Source organism: Excalfactoria chinensis, chromosome 2, assembly GCF_039878825.1.
Source record: "Excalfactoria chinensis isolate bCotChi1 chromosome 2, bCotChi1.hap2, whole genome shotgun sequence".
NCBI classification, from domain to species: Eukaryota; Metazoa; Chordata; class Aves; order Galliformes; family Phasianidae; genus Excalfactoria; species Excalfactoria chinensis.
In genome coordinates, this window is record NC_092826.1 from 111397727 (window position 1) to 111421008 (window position 23282).

The 23282-nt window shown below is 39.0% G+C and overlaps 1 protein-coding gene across 5 annotated transcripts in view; it reads left to right on the top strand.

Annotated features, from left to right (window-relative positions):
• The window catches only part of LOC140248872 (ubiquitin-conjugating enzyme E2 E1), a 44343-nt gene that overhangs the window by 12342 nt on the left and 8719 nt on the right, over positions 1–23282 (top strand). The gene's annotated exons all lie outside the window — the stretch shown is intronic.

Below are 23282 nucleotides of genomic sequence, written 5' to 3' on the forward strand. Positions count from 1 at the left end.
AGTACATCTCCCCCCATTTCCTCTCTGATTTCACAACTGAAAATATAGATCAGGTAAGATTAAGTTGAGCTGTTTCAAGACCTGGGCACAGGCCAAGTTTTGGCAGTTCATTTGTTTAAGAGTACAAAGTAATTGGATTATAGAGGCTGTGTGATTAATGGTGTAGAATCTGGTTATATTTCTTTGCTCCTGTATTTCTGTGAATCAGTACAGAATCGAAGCCCTTGATTCCTCTGAGGGCTTCAACTTTTACAGTCAAAAGTGAGTATAACCCAAATCATCATGTTAGTATTTTGCCCTTTTTGTATCGGTGTTAATGATTGTTGAGAACACGGGATTTCTCACCTTTTCCCCTGGAGCAGCTGGACTTTCTGGAAGCTAGAGAATCTTGAGCTGGTGCTGACAGTTGTAAAGGCAGGAGCAAATGCTTTTGGCTAGAGCAGAGGTACTTCCCATGGAAGGTGGGCTGCCAATATTTAATACTCTTTCTACTCTATCTCAGCAGTAGATTTTTGCCAGTAAAACTAATTGCAGCATCTATTAAGGAGAGATCAGGAGACAGGTCTTTGTTTTTCTTTCTTTTAGTGCCTAGTATCTTAAAGAGAGCTGCTTACAGGGGTGGAAAGACCTGCAATTATTACAAATCAATTCTGAAGCTGTAGGTGACTTTTCACAGTAGATGAGTTGATGAAAAGAAGCCAAAAACAGGGCTTCAACAGAATACTGTGAGACAACAGCAGAGGTCCAGGGCAGCTGGGATACATGGAAGCCTATCATTGGTGTAGCTGGCTAAAATGTTTCACTTGTAGTACGAACATAACTGAAATTTTAAGGTGCAAATTTAAGTGATCACTATTAGGGATATGCCATATATCTGGAATTTTCAAGTGGAGAACTTCCAGAAAGTTTTCTTGTATTGTTTATTATTTCAAAGTACAGGCAGTTCTGAGAAGTGGCCTACAAATGGTACAGAAAGTGCACTATATTTAATTAAAGCTGTGCTTAGCTATTGTGGGTGGGTTTGAAAGGTTGCTAAAACGCACACTGTAGTAATAACATAGTTTTAGAGCAATTATATCAACAGTGTAGTATTCCACAAAAAGGTCATGTCATCAGAACTTTCTGATTAGCCAAACTGATGGCTGTAATACCCTATTTGCACATTGTTTCCTGTATGTCCTGGTGTGCTTTTTAAAGGAGATGCATTAGGCAGTGCATGTAAGCCTTTATAGCTGGTGCCCTCCTTAACCTCCCTGTAAACTGTTTATCAATAAGGATTGTCTAATTTTGTTTTTGATGGGGTAATTCTTAAATTGGGAGTCTCATCCTGTTCTGGCTTCTGATGAAACTATTCCTGCTTGCTTACACTTGTGGGACTGTGGGCAAGAGAGCAAACAAAAGATCCTTAAATGGCTCTGCAAAATAAAATCTGAGAATACCATGAGTCAGAATTGAGTCCTCAATTGCATTAAATCTGTGTCTATGCTTTCCTTCCTACCTCAAATCATACAGCATGTTTGGGATCTAGGAAGCCAGGCAAAAAGATGTGTATAGCTACAAAAGTGACCTAGGAAATCTTTGACTAGGGATGTAACTAGCGTCAGGCCTTTGGCTTACTCTTCATCTACTAGTCTTTTAGTTACATCCCAGGATTTAAGCCTTCGGTGAAACTGTAATGCTTTCTTTAGAACAACATTTTTTCCAATTTGTTCTATCCCCTTCGTCTCCTTATAAGGTTAATTAGATTGCAGGCATTGGTGAGGCTGAGTGAGTAAATGAATTGTAGGTGAGGAATGGAAAAGGACGTAAAACCACTCTAGGCAGGAAGACGTTTTTGTTCTTATGGACAGAGAGATTGTGCAAGACCGTAATGGTGAATGCAAGAGGCAGCACATCAGGGTGGCTGAGGCAATTTTGCACTGGTTGCTGAAGGAAAAAGCTGTGGCAAAGATGGAACTGTAGAAAGACTATTTCTTTTTGTATTCCAGTGATTTTAGTTCTGCTTTGTTAATGCTTTCTGTATGGAGCAGAAGAGATGGGGCATTCTCCTCTTCAGTTAGTGGGGAGAGCCACCTGTGGGTCAATAGTTTCTGCTCTGCTGCTTTTGTTACAGCCCTACTCAGGAGGTACAATATCCATATATCAATAAAGTCAATGTGTTTATACAATCTTGTACTGCTAATGATGCTGTGCAAATCAGGAAGGCACAGTCTGCTATACCAGAGAGAATACAATGCCTGAGACATGGGGAAGTTAGGGAAGAACTAGCTAGAAAGGAGCAGGAGATAAAAGCAGAAGTATTAATGCAGGGAAATGGGATGAAGGGGAAGAGAAGTAAGCAAGCAAAGAAGAGTAGGAAAGACCTCCTGCGTCTCGCAGAGGAGCACACCTTGCTTTTGTACCAGTTGGTGGAAAAGCATGAGAAGCCATTCACAAAATCCCAGAATGCTAAAAGCAGGGATGTTCACTGAAACTGTTAATCATTTTAAAACAGATAAAGGCCTTTTATGCAGAGGACAGTGGAGTTGTGGAATCCGTTGCCGCAGGAGGTTGTGGAGGCAGATAGCATCAGCACGCTCAGAGCTGTGCTGGACAAATTCATGGCCAACAGGTTTGTAGCCAGACTTAAGGAAGAAGGTCAGGGTTGTACCCTTAAACATCCTAATGCAGTGGCTGTGGGAGTACAAGCATGGTTACTCTAAGCTTACTCTCTGGAATAGAACACTAAGTTAGATGACCACCCTTCTACTTTCTGTGTGGAGCACAGGAGTACAAAAAACTGTACTCCTGTCCTCCTGCTTCTCAAACCTCTTTGTCCCTCATTCCAGTCCACTATGTTAGTCTGTTTTCTGTTTCCTTGGTCTGAGTGATACCATTTTTATCCATATAAAATGTTTAACTTCTACCCTTTATAGAAAAATTCTCATCTCTTTTCTTTTTATACTTCGCTTTATAAAGCAAGCCATCGTTTTCTGCCACTCTGACACCTTTCCTTGCTTTTGTGAAGGGTTAACCTTCATGCATTTGTCTTGTTGAATTTACAGCGTAACATTTTCAGGTCAAAGGACTTTTTGTGTGTGTGTGTGTGTCAGTGTTTGCAAAGCGGTATGTAAATTTCCAGCTATATTTAAATGTTCTTTAATAATAAAATAGCTTCAGTCCTTGGGCTCGTGTATGTCTCCGTATTCCTTCTTTCTCCCCAAATTAAGTTCTGTTTATGTCACAACATCTTTTTTTTTTTTTCCTTCTTATCTGATTGAGGTAAATAAGCGAGTTGCTTTATTCAGCAGCTATTGTATTACCTTGAATATGCAATTTGGTTATTTTCCGGTTTTATGCACATCAAGGTTATCGCAGCTGTTGCTTTGTGATGCTATTATATAGTAGTAGGGTAATGTGTTTTGAGATGTATTAGTGCTGTTTTGATTTTGTTTTTATTGTTTATATCCTTGACAGCAGCAGAAATAATGACAGTGTCCAACAGCTAATCTCTTCGCTGTCTCTGTGCTCCTACTTCACCTTCAACCTCAGCAACTAGAAAGGCTGTAAATGTTTGCTGGGAAAATATTAGTTATACTGGAGAGCTATTGCATGTGCTAAGACACTGCAGTACAAAGCACTTAGTATTTGGTGTGTGGACTAACCTCCTGAAGACTACAAATACTGTTGCATTAGAGGTTTTGTAATGTATCAGGTGTGTCTCCTAGATACTTTGGGTTTTTTTCCACAGCAAATGCAAATTTTCTAGCCCATAGGTGGTGCAAGCTGTGCTTGGTACATTGCTTTACAGTGAGTTTTGGTTTACTTTTCATACCAGAATCTTCTTTATGAGAAGATGGAAAGTTTAGAGAAATTATTTAGCGTTGAGATTTCTCAGGTACCTGTTTTGTTGCAACGGTGGACATCATAGATGTTGCAATTTATGGCATCTTTAACTAGTACTGGATTTTGCCAGGGAAGCCTGAAGAATAGGGTTTGGTTAATGGAGCCTTTGCATGGTAACACTTTGCGGTGAGGGTTAAGCAAGCAGTTGTGATCCAGTTACAGCTGTTAGAAGTGGAGAGAATGGGCTGAGGATAAGTGAGGATGTGCTGTGGTCTCTCTCATGGCTGACTGAGCAGCTGTATGGGATTTGTTAGTGGTTCACAGCTTGGCTTCAGAAGAGATAAGAAAGGAGTGCTGACTGGGGCCTGGATCTGGGAAGGAGAATTGTCTATATCCAGTGAAGTCTATTCTATTTACAGCAGTTTCATTGGTTGAGAATGAATGGAGTGGGGAGGGGAAAAAGCAAAGCTGGAGTTGGCAGCTAAACAGTGACACACCAAGAAAGACTGAAGTGATGGGGTGGGACTAGATGTGGCCCTTAAGAGCTAGCAGAGAGCAATGGGGAAAAAAACAACTGTATTTTGCCAGATCCCTTTCCAGTAGTAAACCTGACAGTCCTTTCCACCCACTGCCAGCTCTTTGCACTCATCTCCTATTTAATCATTGCAATCTAACCGGCACCAGGTCACTGGTTCTGGCCCTTGGAGCTGCCGTTCGTTCTGCAAACCATCCCAGGCTTGTGTGGAACTGTGCTGGTGGCTTTCTTCCTCTCAACCCTGCTGGGTTAAGCAGGTTCTGGACCATTCTCACTTCTGGTGATCACTCTGATCCTTCAGTACAAAGCCATTGCCTTTGTCCAACTCTGCAGGCAAGGTTCTCTTGTTGACAGAAGTAAAATGTTTATAAGGAATAAAAAATAAATTGACGAAACATTTCTTGTGTTATTAATTTACTTGCAAATGAAGTGGCAGTGATCATCTGAACTACTCAATGTATAGGTAGGGTTTTTTTTATAATTAAGCATTCAGATCATGAATAACATGAAGCTTGATGAAAGGGAAAGAAGAAAGTGGTTTTGAATTACTTGGAGATATCCAAATTGGCAATTTGAATGCAAGGTACATATAAGAACTGATATTTGTCATCTACTCTTTGCTCATTGGGAAAGTGTATTTTGTTATCTTAAAAGGTTTCTAGTCAAGAGGATGTATCTAAACTTCACTTTGGGGTTATGAGGACATTTAAAATGTGCAGTAGGTGAGCCTGGGCATGCATTTACCAAGTACGCAGTTGTATACCACACAAGTGCAATATCCCTTGTTCAGTATTTTTACCAGTCATTCTCGCATGTGCACACTGAATGCTGCTTTAGCAAATGTTTTACTTCCAGTGGGAGAATCTCATTTTCTGAATACTGAAATACTAGTGAATCTGTGATGTTTAGCTAGATTGGCTTTCCTAGGAGAGAATGTGTCATGTCCTAATGGCCTGCTAGGTCAAGGGCTAAATTTCAGTCCTTGTTGAAGCTAGTTAATGAACTGTGTGCAGAAACAAGTGTTTCTATGTGTCTCTGTATTCATGTTAATAGAGTTCAAGGTCACTGGGAGAGTTGTGGGTCTTAACTTATGTTTTATTTACCCATTCTTTCTTTAGAAGTGTCAAACTCTACCGAACTCCTCGAGAATCTTATGGTTTTATGTATATCCAGAGATTTTATTTTTCTCAGCTGCTTATATGCTAGTGGAGTAAGCATCTTTTTTCTTCCTTTGTTTATTATGCTGAGGTTGCTGGGTGGAAGAATGCACATTTCTTTGGGCTTCTAGAGGAAGGACCTCTTTTTGTTTAACATGCTGTTTTTTATATTGGGTTATTCTCTTATAGGCTTTATAAATACGATTATGCAATTATTCTCTCTTCTGGAGGGTTATGTGTAAGATTGCTGGTCAGTAGAGAAACTCACACTTTTGACCTTTATGTCTCTTTGGACCCATTAGCTCTTGGACATAGTGGTGCTTCTCAAATTGCTTAATTGTTCCAAAGAGATCATTTGTGCTTGCTCTTGTTGTTGCCGTGTGATGCTGTCTGTGTACACACTGCCAGTAAACTCATGGTATATTACACTTTTATTGTTATGTAAAGCAGCTGTAAAACAAACTGTGGGATTGTGTTCTTGAAGTCTTTGCTATTGGCTACTTCATTTCTTTCCCTTTATGTCTCTAACTTTTACGTTTATAGTTTTTGCCACCATAGGGAGCTAATGAAAAGCAAACATATAGGTTGTTTGTTTAAAGGTAATAGTAATAATGCCATGCTCAAATTCATGTTGCTCCCGTATTCCTATTTATTATCCTGTTTCACGGTGCAAGAAAAGCTAGGGCATGCCATGCTCAATTGGGGGTGCGGCGAGGGTGAGGGCAGGGATTGTTTTTTGTCTGCTCTGCATCAGCTTGACTGTCAACAGTCCTCTGATTTTCAGGAGACTTAAATAATTGTAGAGCAAGTGAGCACACAGCAAATAAAAGAAGGAAAGTGTGTCTTACTGTGTGCAGTAAGACATTCATTTAGAAGAGGGAAATTGTGTTGAACTGTTTTTTCTAATGCTTGCATGCCTGTAGGGGATTGGTCCTGCGTGCATCCTTAGCGCCCTCACTGGATTATGCAAGGTGGTTTATTTTATGTTTGAGTTCCTCTTTACAAGTAGCGCTGAAGATAACAAAGACTTAAATTACTGTGGGTTTTTTTTCCTGTTTTGTTTTTTTTGTTTGGTTGGTTTCTTTACTCACCTCTCTTGATACTAGGAATAAAACTGCATGTCTTAGGAGTAAAATCATGAAATACGTCTGACTTTCAGCTTCAGCTGTTTACAGTAAGAGTCCTTGTGTAGATGATGAGTCTCTTGATCATTCTTCGCTCTAGTGGGAAAAGTGTTTAAAAGCAGCAAAACAGCCACTGGGCAGCTTCTCTTACAACTCTTCATCCACACTGGTCACAGCTGCCGAGATATTTTTAATAGTTAGATCTCCTTAGTTGAGGGTTTTCTGCTTTAATTGGGAGCCTGTGTGGCGTAGATCCTGCTTTCCACTATACAGGAACATATGTGAGCTAGGTTGCCTTCCTTCTGTAGCACGTTAAGTGTTGGGGGCATGTTCTACTTGGGTTTAAAGAACAAGAACAAACTGTGAAGATGAAAAGATGCTCAGTAGATGGAATGTGTGTTTGGATTTTGCCAGCATCTAAAGATAAATCCTTTACAGTTGTGAAGGCTCTAAAACAGTGCTTTGTTCTACCTCAGTATGTGTTCTGCAGTAGCTAAATTGTTCTGAGAAAAATGGGAATATCATGTAGGTGCCAGACTTTGTCTTTGAAATAAATGATGTAGGTTTTAGCTCAGTTATATTTTGCTCACCATTTCATTTCATTTTAGTAGATTATAAAGTAATGTGTAGTAACTTAGAAATTGTAAAACCTTTAGGTATTATCTGTTCAATGGCTCAAAGAGCACAGTGCTGCATCTGATCCACTTCTTGCTCGTTGTGCATTCAGAGTGTGCACAGAGTTTGCAAACACCCCTCTCACGTTCAGTTGCCAGAAAGCAGTTGTGTTTCTGAGGGAGTAAGGGGCTATTTTCAATTTGCCTTTCCCATCATTCCATTTCTCCTGCATGCAAAGAAATAGTTATCTGGAAAAGGATTATAAGATCAGAAGCCAAGGTTAATGCTGACTTGCCACCGTTAGTCGCAGTGATGCAAATGGCAAGGCCAAGTTTGTCATCATGACTGAAAGCAAAAGGTATTAGCTGTGATCAGTGCTGCATCATTTTGCAGCAGAAGTAATTTGCTGAAGTGACGATGAAATCCTAGATTTGCCATTATGGAAGATAGCATAAGAGCATGTGTGAACTCACAAATACCTGAGCAAAGGGGCTAAAGTGAGCACATTCTCTTTTATTGGTTCCAAACGATCTGTAGTTTTACTGTGTCGTTACTGTAGCAGTAGCTAGTCATTTTAATGGCCACTGAACTGTGTTAGTATACCTACAGAGACTACAGGTTGTGTGTGCATGTGTAACACTTGCATGTTTATTTACACAGGAGGCATATACACCGCGATTTTATACATGGAATATTGAGTGTGTATGACGAGAACTACTTTTACCACTCTTTGTTTAAAGCTGTACAGCATTTCTTGAAAACTCAATCTGAATGTCATCACACTTGATTAAAATGCTTCATTTTATATTTCAGCAACCTGGATTTCCTTTTTTCCATTCAGTTCTGCCAGCAAGTAAGAACTAGTTGTGCTCTTGTGCCCTGGGCTGATCAGAGCAGACTGGTGGCTTTCTCTCTGTCTTCAGAGGGTTTTGGCTTGAAAAAGTGAACACTTGAGCTGTGTAAGGTCACTTCATTTCATGAATTCCTTCATTGTTAAATGTATACCTTTAAAAATAATAATAATAAAAAAAAATCTGATCCAAGTGACCTGTACTTGTCAACAAGAGTTCCTCTGTTCCAGAAATTTGTTTTCAAGTCCTGAAAGCCGGTCACATACAGGTAATGCCTTCTGACCTGTAACAAATGTGTATTAATGATGCTGGTGCAAAGATCGGGTGTCCCGTGACACTGTAAAATGAGGCATCATGATGTCAACAGTTCTGTTGCTTTTATCATTTTCCTAAGCATAAGAACAACTGAATTATTCATAACGAAGAGTTCGTAACCCTCATTTAAGTAGAGTGACGTAAAAGGACTGTGATCTTGGTGGTGCTGGATACTCATTTTCTGTTTGTCCTCCTATTTTGCTGTCATGTGGTTTTCAGTATTCTAGCTGGAGAGAGTTCCAGCCAAAAGAATGCAAATATGCACAGAGCAGGTTTGAATGATACTTGACGGGTGGGTAGGATTTTCTGCTGAAACTGCCAGATTTCTGAAGTGAGTTTGTTCCCTGTGTTCTGTGATTTTTGCTTGAGTGGTCTGATGCTGGTTTGGATGCAACGAGCTGCAGCACTGCCTCTCTTGCTGGAGAGTAAGTGAAGTTGGAATTATGCTTTGTCAACCTTCTGCTGGCTGACACTGGGTTCGAGGGTAGGTGACCTTTGTGTTTCAGGATCAATCCTATAGCCAAGGTAATGGAGAGTCCTATAGTTTCTCTGAAATCTCCTTTTCTGTCTCGTAGTAGCTCAATCAAGCAGAGTTTCCAATGAAGTTGTAACCAGTGTCATCAGTCTGTAATGCTGTGGTGCCTCTTTGAAATCTCCTCCGTTGCTTTTGTAAAGTTAATGCCCTTCCATAGAGATCGCTGTTTTATTTAACATTTTGGTTGTAGTCATATTTGAGTTTGGTGCAGTTTCCAGCCTGATAATAGCCATTACATGCAGATATGGAAGTACCCTCTATTCACAGAATTTGCTGAAATGTCCTTGCAGAACTGTGGTATCAATCCCTTTTATACCATTCATTTGTGACACTGCTGATGACATCTGAGATTTTGCTTATGCTCACAAAGCAGGTTGGAGCTGTTTACTGTAACAGCTTCTACAGCAGGACTTAAAATAGCATGCTGAATTTAATACATGTGATATCAGAGGTCTAGGTGATGTGATGGGTTCTCTTTCTTATTGTCCCTCTCCATCACTAGCAACTACGTGTACAGCAACACGTTATATTTCATTTGTTTAGGGTTTGTAGTTTTTGTCTCAAAAATATAGATGTATTAGCATTGAATAGAGGACTTCTTTAATGTTTGTAGTTGTTTTCTGATGTTCTCATAATCTTCTTGCTCAGAATTCGTAAAGTTTGAGTTTCTTTCCTTCATTTTTCTCTAATTCTGCTAGTAGGCAGGCAAGTTCACTCCGTCTGGAGGAACACTGCCAGGATGAAATACTTAAGTCATTTATTTAACTGTTCACTTCATGCTGCACTGAATACTAGTACCGAAGAAAATAAATTGGAAACATCTGTTTTTCTTTTCTCGGAAGAACAAAGATACGTTCTATTGAAATTAAAGGTGGCAAATATAAGAGTAATAAAAGGAAGGTATTATATGTCTTTCATACATATAATTAGACTATGGAACTTACTGTCACAGGAAATTATTGAGACAAAGAATGTAACAGGATTTGAAGTAGAATTGGGCAGGCATGTCACTATCATGGCTATTCAAAATAACTCTTATTAATTATGATGATTTTGGAGCAATACTAAACCCACGCAAATTTACCTTAAGGTGTATCAGAAGAGTGTGCTTTCTTCTGTTCTTTTGAGTTATGCTTGCCTGCCGACTAAAATTTACTTGAATTCTGAGCCTAACAGAAATTGTGTTGCCTGGAATTGTACAGCTTGTACATACGCAAATGTTTTTCTTCCTCCATTCTTACTCATACACATTTACACACATCTTGCATATTTTTGGGGCTGGATATCCTCCTTAAATATGTTTTCCTTCTCCATAACTCTTTTCCACATCCCTTTCCATTTGAGCTCATCCCAGAAAAGACCACTATGCGCTGCCTCTGATCAGGTTGCACAGGAATGCCTATAGAAATGACCTACAAAGCGAGGAGAAGAATCGTAAGACTTATGAATGATTAATACCACACAGAGCAAGAGCCTCAAAGTTGATTAAACTTAAGTATGCCGTGAGAAGTGAAATCACTATATTTCTGTAAAGATAGCGATGATTGTAGGAAGCTTTTTAGCATGTCTTGGCTTTTTAACAAGTGGCACTTTGAATTATGGAATTAATTCCACAGAGTGGAAAAATATCAAGACTGAAGTAATAAATATGTTAAAAGGTTTGGGTATTGTAGGTGACATTTATGCCTGCAAATCTCAGCAGGGCTTTAAACCATACAGTTCCTACGTGTTGAGGCCAGGGAGGAGAAATATCTACTTGATATGCAGAAGACTTTTTTTCTTCTTTAACATCTGTAGAATAGGAAAAGAAAAAAGTAGTTGAGCAGAAGTGTAATAGGAACAGCACTTAGAAGTCCCTGGGCAGTAGCCAGAATATTCAGATTCTCTTTTGGGGAGTTTAGGAAAAGCAACTTGAATACATTATGTGACTTTAAAGGAAAGAACCTTAAGATGTCTCCTGTAGAGGCATTCAGCTCCTTTTCCAGAGCTTGTATGTGTTCCTTTCTAAGATTCTGCTGTTCTGTAATTATCTTAAAAACTACAGTGAGATTAACAACAGAAGCAAAGCCTGTTGCTTGTATCTAAAAATGCTCAGTTGCAGCTTCAATTGATGACAAGCTCTTATCCTTTCGTAAAAAATGCAACATTCTGTCTTTTTACAGGATGTGGGAGCAGAAGGGGTTCTTTCAAAAGTGCACCTTGCTGACAATAAGTATGACCAAGATCATAATGATGATGATACCGATATGTAATATATACATACATACTAGTGCCTTCTTCAGATTTTGTGTAATGCTGTTCATTTTATTTCAAAAAGAAAAACAGAGAAATAGGTCGCTTTTAGAGAGGAGATGGAAATGATTAAAAACAAACAAACCAACAACTGGAGGTGTTATTATGTGAAGATACAATTATTGTTTACTTCAGATAGTAGACCAAATGTTTATTTTTCTTATTTTAATTCCCCAGAGCAAATAGCTGGGAACCTTATTTTCTTCTATCTTCTAGTACAAGAACAAAGGTATATGAAATGTGATTCTGCGAAATGAGGTTAAAAGATAGATAAACCTAATTTTTGAATTATTTTTCAGTATGAAATTAGATACAGATTCCATGTTGTATTACGCTGCTGAAACAGGAATTTAGTATGTGTCAAAAAGACTCCGACTTTTCTATGTAGGGCAGAACCAGACACAATTACCAGCTTGCTCATAATACTGATTTCAGAAGGGAACCATAGGTGCTTGTTTTTGAGGTCCAGCTCATTACTGATAAGTGTGTTGGTAATGCAAGGAAAGCAGATGAGCTGGAAGGGAGACATCAAATGCTCATCTCTGCCTATTTAATACTGCAATCCAGTGAGAGATGGGGCAGTGGAACAGGTGTGCTTCAGATCTCGTCCAGGCTGGTGATTCCTTTTGATTAGCTCGTAGAGGAACAAAGTTCTGTGACAAAATCTGCATTTGACCTGTGATCAAAATCTTTTTCAGTAACGCAGCTTTTATTGTGCTAATAGCTGGACTGAGCTTTGTTTTAATGTTGTTTAAAAGGGGATAACTGTTTACAGTCAATCTCTTATTTATAAATCATGCTATAAAAGTAAAATATATTTGTATTTACATATGAAATATATACATATATATGTATGTATGTATATGCCTACATGGCATGCATATGAGGAGTTTGCATGTGTGACAAAAGCATCTTCAAGAGTAATATCACAGAATCATCAAGGTGGAAAAAGACCACTAAGATCATCTATTCTAACCATAACCCAACACCGCCTTGCCCACTAATGGCCATGTTGTTTGAACACCTCCCAAGGGCTCTGCTACCTCCCTGGGCAGCCTGTTCCAACACCTCAACACTCTTTCTGAGGAAAAAAAATGAATAAATCCTGTTATTAAACTTGAACCTCTCCTGCTGCAACTTCAGGCCATTGCCTCTCATCTTTCTGCTGTAACCTGGGAGAAGAGGCTGACCCTCATCTCACCACAGTCTCCTTTCAGGCAATTGTAGGGCTATGAGGTCTCCCCTGAGCTTCCTCTTCTGCAGACTAAACAGTCCCAGTTCCCTCAGCCGCTGCCTGTAAGACTTAAGCTCCTGTCCTGTCACTTCATGACTTTGTTGCCCTTTGTGGACACGTTTCAGGGTCTCAGTGTCTTTCTTATAGTGAAAGACCCAAAACTGATTACTGTGCTCAAAGTTCAGCCTCACCAGTTTTTGTCAGATTAATGTTAGTCTCAAATAATTGAGTTTTAAAGCTAACAGTGACTTACTGTAGTATTTAATCTTAAGGTTGACTTTGCCTGATCAAATTCTGTGTTTGCGGTATCTTTAACTCGTAGGTCGCAAGTTCCATGCGTGACGTGTGGGGTTTTCTTAATTAATTCAGTATAAATATAGAAATAATTTCAGTATTGGCAAGCTTGCTGCTCTCTTAATGATACTCTGTTTGGATGATTAACATTTATTGATGATTGTGTGTTTATGTGATCTGTTTTACCTTTCTCTGACTCAGCAGAACTATTTTCAGATAGCCTGCCATAATTGGAAAAGGAGTTGTCTCATCATAAGTTTTAACTACATTTGATTAAAAGCCCAATATAAAAGTTCATTGAAGATCTTTTGTACCGATGAGAGTATCGACTGCCTTTGGCATTTGTCCATTCTTGCTTATTTGAGAAGGCCTTGTGTGTGCTGTAGAGGTTTTAATAATTGACCTTTCTAAACTGGAATCTTGACAAAGACACTTAAATAATGAAGAAATCTCTCTTGGTTTCTCTTGCAAGTTCAGATGGGATTACCTAAAGTAGCTAAGAAAATTTGCTAACGTAATGATACTACTGTAGATGTATGTATACACTGTAAATGTGTTGCAGTTAGAAAATGTTTATTTCACTAAAAGGAATATCCCAAATGCCTTTTAGGAAATGAAAGTGAATTGAGCTATAGCAACTGCACACAAGCCATTTTCCTTAATAGTAGATTGCTGTTCTTCTGTTGATATGTATGTAAAATAGCATCAAGCGTGCTTACTAAGGCTGTCAGTTCTCCCAGGTGTTTTGCCATACAACTATAGCAAATATATTATTATGTCCATGTCATATTTTTGCCTAATTGTAAGCAATATGCTCAGGTTTTTCTTCTTAAAATTATGTTATTCAGTGTAAAATTAGCTTCAGGTTACACATCTGTGTCAGTTGTAAAGGTTCTGTAGGTGTGCCGCTGAATTTCTGTTGCCATTGGTTAGCATGGAAGTAGCAACAGAGTAACAAAAGTGATGCGCAGCTCCCAGAATGCAGGAAGAGTTCTGCCTTATTCTTTTCACTGTTTCTTTAAGGTGTTGCTTGTAACAGTGTTCAGATTAAAAGGTTAACAGTGCGCAAAATGCTGTTTTAGGAACAGTTTCATGGGAGGTGTGTTTTCCTCCTTGTGGTTGTCTGTACGTAATACAGCAAAATCTCCCATCAGAATAGCTACAAATTAAATTGCTAATGCTTCCCAATAAAGAAATGGGATTTTTATTTTATTATTATTTTTTTTAACTAAATGTCACTTAAGATCCTTCTCTGAACTTTGTAGGCTGCCCAGGGAGTCAGAGAAAAATCAGTACTTTTGTTGTGCTAGAAAAGCCTCGGGGTCCTGAGAATGTACCTCGGAAGTATTAATTAACATCAGCGTTTTCAGCTAATTACAATGTAACCTTTAGTGTGACATGTTTCTTCATGACAGCAAAAGGTTAAAACTTAACCTAAGAAAGCCAGTGATCTGCTGTAGGAACGTGGCTCCCGAGCCAGGTGGGACCAGGAGGGGTGATGAGGATGCCTCAGCCTGGGCTCCCTGGAAAAACCCTCTGCCTGCCTGCTGGGAACCTCCATCCCTTGCCAGCCAGGGATGTCCCTCAGCACACACAGCTGCTGCTAAGGCTTCTCTCTTCACCAGGAGCTGCAGAAGAGTGGAGCCTGTGCTGTCTTTCCTGTGTGTGCTTTGTATAAGAGGTGTAAGTGATGTAATACACGAAGTTGAAACTCTCACTGCCTGGCACTTCTTTGCCTTTAATGTTTTCTTACATTTGTCAAAAATGTGAAGGATTGAAGGCACTGTGAATTTTAAAAGCCAAAACCCAATGCCAAGTGATGGCATTTCTTGCTTTGGGGTGAATTACTTCAATTACCAAACAGTCTTCTGGAGGAAGAAAAAGGTTCACCAGTTACCTGGACTGTGCAGGATCAGGCCTGGAAGTTCACCCCAGCACTGTACGTGTTGCTTAAAGGCATGGCTTAGTCTTCTTGTGGCATTCAATGTGGATTAAGTTTGATGTTCCTAATACAAAGAAATAAATAAAACTTGGGAAGGCCACCACAGACACATGTTAAGCTATCCTTGTGGCAGTGCTATCAAAAAGGAAATTAAAGCTTGTGGTTTTTATTTAAACTCCTTAAAATATACCTTTATTTCAGGCTTTTGCCCTCAAAGTCAGATTCAGAATATTTATGTATTACTGCTACAATAAATAATGATTAGCTACTGTGACCTGGTGCGTTTGTTAACAAGGCCAACTTGCGGTGGTATATAAACAGTTTTCCATGTCTGCTATGTAATTGACTGGCAGCTGTGCCATATTAGAGAAAGAAAACCTTAAAAAACAGTCAACTTGCATCTCGAATCTCTCAGATGAAAATGTCTAGTCTGTGCATGTTGGCTAAAAACTCAGGCAGTGCTGTCGTGACTTCTGCTGGGCAGCTTTGATAGTCGTTTATAGCTGTGAAAACAGAACAAGTGGTGTGGGCTGTGTAGGATAATTGATGCTATTTTTTGCGGTCTTGAGAAGTGTAAGAATTATTATTATTATTTTTGAGTGGTTTGTTCAATTTTGCTGTTGCCACCTGCAGTGAAGTGCTCTAATCCAAATGCAGTGATCCTGATTTGTTCATTGAATGACAGTGAAAGGAAATGAATATAAGGAGCTTAGTGTAGATAAAGGAGAAGGGGAAGGCATCCAGATGAGATTTTTCTTTCTCAGTTTCACGTATCACTGAAATACGTCATTCAAAACATAATGTATTTTAATTAGCAACATAATGTTATCTGTATCACTGTTGGTATGCTGATTGGAAGCAATATAATGATGTGAAACCAAGATAATGTGATGACCTGGTTCTCGAGTTAAGTGATCTCTGCCTATCCCTGATCTAATGGGGAAGAGTCTGTGTTGGTTTTGATCAGCTGATAGATTTAATGTGTAGCCTTTTTTTTTTTTTATGGGCAGGTTTCTTGCTATAGAAGTAGGCAGTGTGACAGATGCATCAGTTCTACATGCGTACCATGTGCTCCAGATTGATTTATTTATTTTCCTTTGGGTACGTTCTCGTAGTAACTCAAAGTTGCATGTAAGCTAGCAATCTTGAAACACCGTGTCCTCTCTTCTGAGTGCAGGCTTCCAACAGAATTACCATATTTCAGTACAAGAGAGGTGGTAATGCATCTCTAGTCTGACAGTGCACTGTCTGCCCTCTTTAAAATAACCAGTGCATTCCCATGGAAATGTGACAGCTAGTTTGAGGAGACAGTTGGGTGAAGCAAAAAGAACCATGCCCTTATTAGCCTGAGGAAGTTTGAGAGCCTTGTCTGCTTTCAGTTTCCAGCATTGCAGGGGCTTCTTGCCAAGCATTACACGTCATCTTTAACTTTCTGGGGCCAGATTTTCCAAGCTGGTTTGCTATTGTCATCTCAATCTAAGTTATTTAGCATATATATGTTTTTTGATCTACAGGATTACTAGTTATAATTAGATCTGTTGTTCTAACTGATGACGATAAACTGCAAAGTAACCATCTACTGCGTTGTCTCAGTGCTGGCTAGGCAGACTTAGGAAACAGGTAGAATCCTTTTCCTCTTCTTTCTTTTTTTAAGAGGCAAGTGACTTAGAAAGAAAGTGAAGCGTTTAGATAATGATGGTCCCAACAAAGTAGTTAATTCTACAGTTAGTGTACTTCTGAGTGCCTGAATATTCATCATGTGCTGTGTTGTTGGTTTTTTTTCCATCAGTTCCCATGCTGATGTAGATAGGCCTGGAGATGCTTGTGGAAGACAGAGACTGATTTAGGTTCCAGCTCAGTTCTGGCATGGTGAGGCGTATGCTACATTTGAGATTAGTGATATTGATAGTGATATTAATGACTATTGATTCTCTTTCATTGTGTTTAAATACAGAACTGTCAGTTTGATGCAGGGCAGCCGCTTCAAGAGCATGTTTGCTTTACCAAAAAAAATGAAAATTACAGAAACAAATAGTTTTACTAGTGACGTGTCCATATGAACCACCAGAAATGTGCTGGAAAATGAGGAGGCTCCAAGAAAATGGCGTTAACTGCAAAAACGCTGCATTTCCGACACTGCCTGTTTTTGCTTACAATTTACCAATTGTAAATTACACATCTGTGCCACAAGTGCTAAATTTGGAAATAATGTCTGATGATGTAAAGGAGTTTCTGTCCCCGTGTTGGCAGCTAACAGACCAGTTGACAAATGGCAGGAAGGAAACTGTTGTAAAAATAACACAAGGTTAAGTTGGCAGAGCATGGTTTCTACCATCTCATCTTCTTGTCATTTTAAATAAGCCATTGCTAACTGTTAAGCAAGTCAGATTCTCTTCTGCTCTCTCCCAGTTTGTTTTGCTGTTTCTTGTGCATGGAATTATTTAATGAGAGACACAGGGTCAAATACAAGCCAGTGCATTTTAATTTTCTTCTTCTTTTGTCAAGGTGTCAACCTATGAGGAGAGAAGAGAAACAGATTTGCATACAATGGGGATAATATCATTAACTTCTAAAAGTTTGACTGTATTTGCATATTGTAGTGAAGCTGCAGACTTGCTTACGAATGTGGTCCATTTCTCTGTAGTCTTGTTGGACACTTTGAAAATGTTCCTATCTGCAATAGGATGAACTTCAGTTCTTTGACATAGAGAAGCTAGAAAGAAGCCAGTGTGAAGGAAAATGGAAGCCCTTGGGAGCTGAGCAGGCTGGATTTATTGTCAGTTTTGGAACCAATGCTAAATGGATTAATTTTGCTTGAACCTTTTTATGAGGACTTGCTTCTAAATTGAAATGATTATTGTTAAACTAAATAGAGCTGCAGCACTCTCCTGAGAATATAATAAGTCTCCTCCTGACCTCCCTGTTAAGTGAGATTTTATTTGAAATCTTTGAAGCCTGATTTAAAAATCAAACTTTGCATCAGAATTATTCAATTATTTTTATGAAGTAGTTGAGTAGTAACTGCACAGCAATATTTTGCAAAGGCTGAAGTATTTCAGGTGAACATCTTGAACATGCAAATATTCCTGGGCATTTATTTTTCTGCTTTAGCCTAGAAGAGTGGAGTCTTGGCAAGGGTCAGGCTCTTATGTTTGTTGTATGATCTTGTTGCCAAGTATTTTATATATAACTATATATAAAAACCTAGTTGTCTTTTTTTCATTCTTTCTTTCTTTCCCCAAAGAAATCCCCCTGATACAGTTTTCCTTGAAGTCCTATAAATCTCTGTATAACACCTTATCAGCTCCATTATCAGAACTATTTAGTTATTTAGCTCCTTTTTAACCCCGTGAGAACATAATTCACTGCACAGTTTATCCTCCAGCTTAAGCATTGTGCAATTTATGTACAGTTTTTCAACCTCCCTCCCCAATTTTACATTAGCCTGATACTTAAGGGAAAAGCTTTCCCGGATGCTAAAACAGAAATGTAGTGAGTGCTCTTTTCTGTGGGGAAATGTGGTGGGATTTGTGAGGTACTTACTCTGAGCAAAAAATATTGTGACTACCTTTTTCAATTGAAGATGGTAATTTCAGTGAATTACAACAAAAAAGAATAATATTTACTAATTTGTACTTGAAAACCATGTCCCAGAATGTGCATTAGATGGAGAATTAAGTCTTGATATCTCAATTCTGTAGTTTGGATTGCTGCTGCAATAGAATGTTTCATCTTTACTCCCTTACCTCTCCTTTCCTTCCTTTGCTGCCTCCTTATGTTTTAATTATAGCCAGCTGCAACTTCCCCCCCCCCTTTTTTTCCTCATCTCTCAGTGAGCTCATAGGCATCTCATCTATGGTCAGACCATCGTTTTTAGCTAATCTTGGCTGCATATAGCAGCACTGTTGTGCTGGCTCACATGTTCACGTGGTAATTCAGTATGGTGCCATTCACTATCCATGGATGCCTAGGAGGGATTTTGTTGGTTTGGTTTTTTTCTTCCCTTGTATTTAATGTTTGTTTTTTTTACTAGAAATGGAGGCAGGGAAAGTTAGATCCCGCTTTTAAATTATATCACCAAGAATTGGCAATAAAATGGATGATCCGGGTTATCCTTTCAACTAGTTCTGTCTTGTTTGATCAGATTTCTTCCTAATAACTTTGTAGTGCTTAAATGTTTATTTTATAATTGAAAAACATAATGAGGTTCTGTAAAACAATTTTGTTCTTTGTAAGCGCTGTAGCGTGTTTAGCCTAGTGGGGTCCATTATGTGTATGGAATATCAGTATTGCAGTAATAGAAGCTATAATGCATTTTATTAGATAAAGCATATGTAAGTGTTGTCAACTTGTTTTTAAAAGCTATGTATTAATATAGTTTTTCCATTAACTTTATGTCCAAAAGATCAGCTGCTTGCTTTTTTTGTTTATCTTTCGCTTTATTCTTGGACATTCTCATTTCTAACATAGTTTGCTTAAAGATCTGTAGAGCAGAATTTCACTGAATGAAGGGTTTTCTATGAGTGTTTTTCAGTGGCTATGCAAGACTCTTCATTTGCTTCCTGCCAGAGACCTTTATGCCTACCTGCTTTGCTGCTCAAAGGCTTTCATTAGCTGTTAATCACTTCAGCACACTGTGAAATTGTACTTATTATGGTCCTGATGGGCGGCCAGCTCTGGTATTTTAAACTACTTGGCTGAATTAGTTTCCTTAAGAAATGGAATATATATTTCTTTGATATATCAGGTTATTAGCCCTGTGTCTGTAGCATTGCCTGATTTTGATTAATCTGTCACTAACTACAATGATTCACTGCTGCATGTTTTCTTTGTCCCAAGGAACAGAAACTGGACAATTCACGGGACTGCATTTTTTTTTACTGGAGGAAAAGGTTATGTTGCCATTTGGTCAGCTCTTAAAAAGGCCCAGGTAGTTTCCAAAAGTTGATGTAAATGGTAGGCTTTTTAAGTCACTTCTTCCTGGGACTTTCCAGGAGAATGTCAGTGGTGTGTAAGGGGACTGTCATCCATGAGCTATATGCAGTGAGCGGCAGAAAATCCTGCCTTCCCTGTGTACCATAGGTGTTCTAAGTGATCTGCCCAGAAGTGCCTGGGCAGAAGGCTAACTGAGTTTGCTTGTACAAAATATCAGGTTAGCCTCCTGTAATGAGGGCTTTAGGCAGGGGTTTTATTTGTCCCATGTAACACAGAAAGCCACAGGCTGGCTGTTCTTGCAGACTACCCTATCTGTCACTTCAGCCTTTTCAGTACATAAAAACAATATGTGTGTGTGTCCTCTCCTTGGACCCTGAATCTCTGAGACAGAGTCCTCTGCTTACAATTGCTTTTCTCCCTCTGTATCACAAGGCATTAAGGATGCAGCCTTCTTAGCTGGACATTATTCTGCTCCCTAGCCTATACTGCAGACGTTTCTCATTTACCTGTTTGCTTTCTAAATTGACAAAGAATGTGACACCTGCAAAGAAAGGCAGAGCTAGATTTGTTTTTTCCACAGTGACACAAGGCTGGCTGGCGCTTTGCCCAGGCAGGGCTTTGAATTTGGTCTTCTGTGTGCCTTGAGTTTCTCTGCCTTGCATTCACTATTGAGATTCAGAACGCTGCTTCTAGACTTAGAGATTTAGAGTCCTTGACCAAATGCAACCATTGCACTGCCCTGTTTCCTATGGACAGGAGTTGTAACACTGCAGCAGACGAGCTAGCAGCAAGCTGGGGGCGATCAGGACTAGCTGTCACTGAGCACATTGCAACTTCACCGAGTGTGTCACTATTCTTCCAGGGAAGAGAGATGCCTGCCTACAGTGTTGTGTAACAATGCGGCGTGATACTGTAATGATGGACTTGATGTTGTTATCTTTCTTTTTTTTTTCCAGTTTTCCTTCAGATGTAATTTTTCAGTCTGTATTGTCAGTCTTTCGTTTCTTTCATTGGAAGTGCAGATGTTGTGGGCTGTTGAGCTTAATATAGACATACATAGCTCGCATTCTCTCATCTTGAGGTGGAAACTGTTGCTATTTAATCAGTTAAAATTCCATTCCCAATGGTTACGCATTGGACAACTTCAAAATGTTGCATTAGTACATTTGGACACTTAATATGAGCAGTGGTGACACACAGCAGGGAATGTGGGAGCTGTTTCTGTGAGCCCTGTATCTATGCATCAGTGAATTTCTTTTTGAAGCAGATAATTGCAAGGATTTAAAACAAAAAACACATATAATCTTTTAACCTTTGAGAGTTTTTATATCTCTACTGAAAGTTAATGCCACTGCACTTATGCTGCGTTCCATTATCTTTCTGTTTCTGTTAAGATTAGGTCTTCTTGAGCTGCTTGATATTACCTAATCCTTATTTAAACTCAGGCAATATTGCACTCTGAAGCTGACTTGCATCACCCTCTTTCAGTCTTTCCTTTGTGAGAAATCAATGTTAATATGTAAAAAATAGGACATCTGCAGCTGTTTTGCTCCATTAATTAAATTATATGTATAATTGTATATAATATATATGTATATATTATATATGTATAAAAAAAGCTTGGTACATCACTGTTAAAGCTTTCTGATGTCTTACAAAGGTGTTGCACTTTTTTAATACAGAGATCTAGCAGTGTGTTACTTGCGTGCAGTGAGAGCTCTAATTGGAAACCTAATAGGATACAAAAGATTTCTAACACTGTTATATTATTTTTAAGTCTATGGGATTTCTTTTATTGACAGTCCTTTGGGTTGGAGCTGGGAATAAAATACAGAGACGTTGAAATGTGTCTTATTGGTTCAGAGGGCTGTATTCAGTGCTAATCACGCATCACGTTTCTTGAATGCTGAAGTGCTCCCAATTGACAGCTTTTGTGACGTAAATTCCAGCAGTAAATTGTTGATAACAAAGCTCAAGGACCTGTTCTGTTCACTAGCTCCATCCTTAGCAGAGGGAAGAGAGGATGATCACTGGTGAGGTGGGAGCAACGATGCATGTCAGTAGGTTGCTAATGCATAAAGAGGTGATTCCTTGGAATGGTGTCCAAGAGAGTCCTTTTCAGTAAGTTTGCACAGTTAAACCGGCCTTTTTCAAGAGGTAAAGCTTCCTGTCAAAACGTATTGCTATTCCAGCCTATTGCACAAGTGGTGGCTGGAGAGTACTGAGTGCCCTAATATACTGACCTGCACAAGACAAGGGAGAGTCATTAAGGTGAAGCAGGATGCCAGGAATGTTTGGGATGGGATGGCTTTCCCTTTTCTTTAGTACAGATCTAGAGCTGTGTGAGGTTTTGTGTTGTGAAGAGGGCTATATTTGCCCAGCAGATGGTGCAGAGATCCTGTCTCCTTTTACTGCTTTCCTGCATGCTTTCTACCCCTGGAAGCATACTGTTAGTCGTAGTTTCACTGTCGTTGAACTATTTGGCATCAAAATGTTAAGGACTTGTTTGTTTAATCTGAAAATAAAATTCTCGAGAGATTTGATAACAGAGCTGGTTTCCTTTCTCTCTCCCTATCAAGAACATGTTCAGCAGTACTGCGAAGAGTAGAAAAAAAAACCCATGTCTCACATCCCTCTCGTTATGCTTTTGTAACTGTGTTTATTTGTGACACTTACTAGCACCTAGAACTTACTCTGGTTCCCTTCACATTAATCAAATGCGTGTTGTTATGTCCCTATTGAACTTATTAGATTGTCTTCCTTCTTGAGTAGTGTTCTCCATGATTGTTCTGATGTGAAAAGGACCTTTTTGTTTGTGTGCTTTAATCATTCTGTCTTATTTTGGCCCTTTGTTTTGTGTTAGGGGTGTTAAAGTCCAGCCCTTTCAGAACAAGGGGAGATTTCTAAAATCAAAGACACACACGGTGGAAAAAGCTGTGTCAGTACCTCACTGTGTGCAAAAGGACTTTTTGGCTCTAGCATTTAGTAGATAAAATACTAGCATAGCAGCGCAGGAAGAAAAAGGTAGCAGTAGAATCCTAAACCATTAATGGCTTTATCGGTTGAGCTGTACTTAGAAATACTCAGACATATGGCACACTGCAGAGTACGGGTGTCTGAGGATCTCAGTAAAATTAATTTTTCAGCAAGCAGACATTTGTGTTCTACAACACCTTTAGTTTGTACTGCTCTTTGTGAGCTGCTGGTATCTAGAGAATCTAGGATTAGACAAAGCTGATTGAAGAAAGCGGTGTTTTCATTTGACGTGGTGATTTTAATTCTCCTCACAAAAAGCAGTTTTGTAATACAAGGTCTGTGGGATGAGTTTGGCTTCATTTTAGAATTCAGTGTGACAAAATGATACAAGTGTAGAAAATTCTGATATTTAAGGGTATCATCACATATGTATTTCCCTCCATGCAATTGCACAGTGAACCATGGTTTAGGACTAATACAGGAATACAGATCAATAGAATGAACATAAATCCTAAATTTCCTTAGCATGGTCTTTGATGTGGTGCAGTTATATCAAGGTGGAAGTGGTGCAGTCATTTCTGAAGTACGATAGGAATTTGTTCGTTGAAATATAGATTTTTCTGTTGTGTTGAGATGTTGTAGCTTGTTCAGG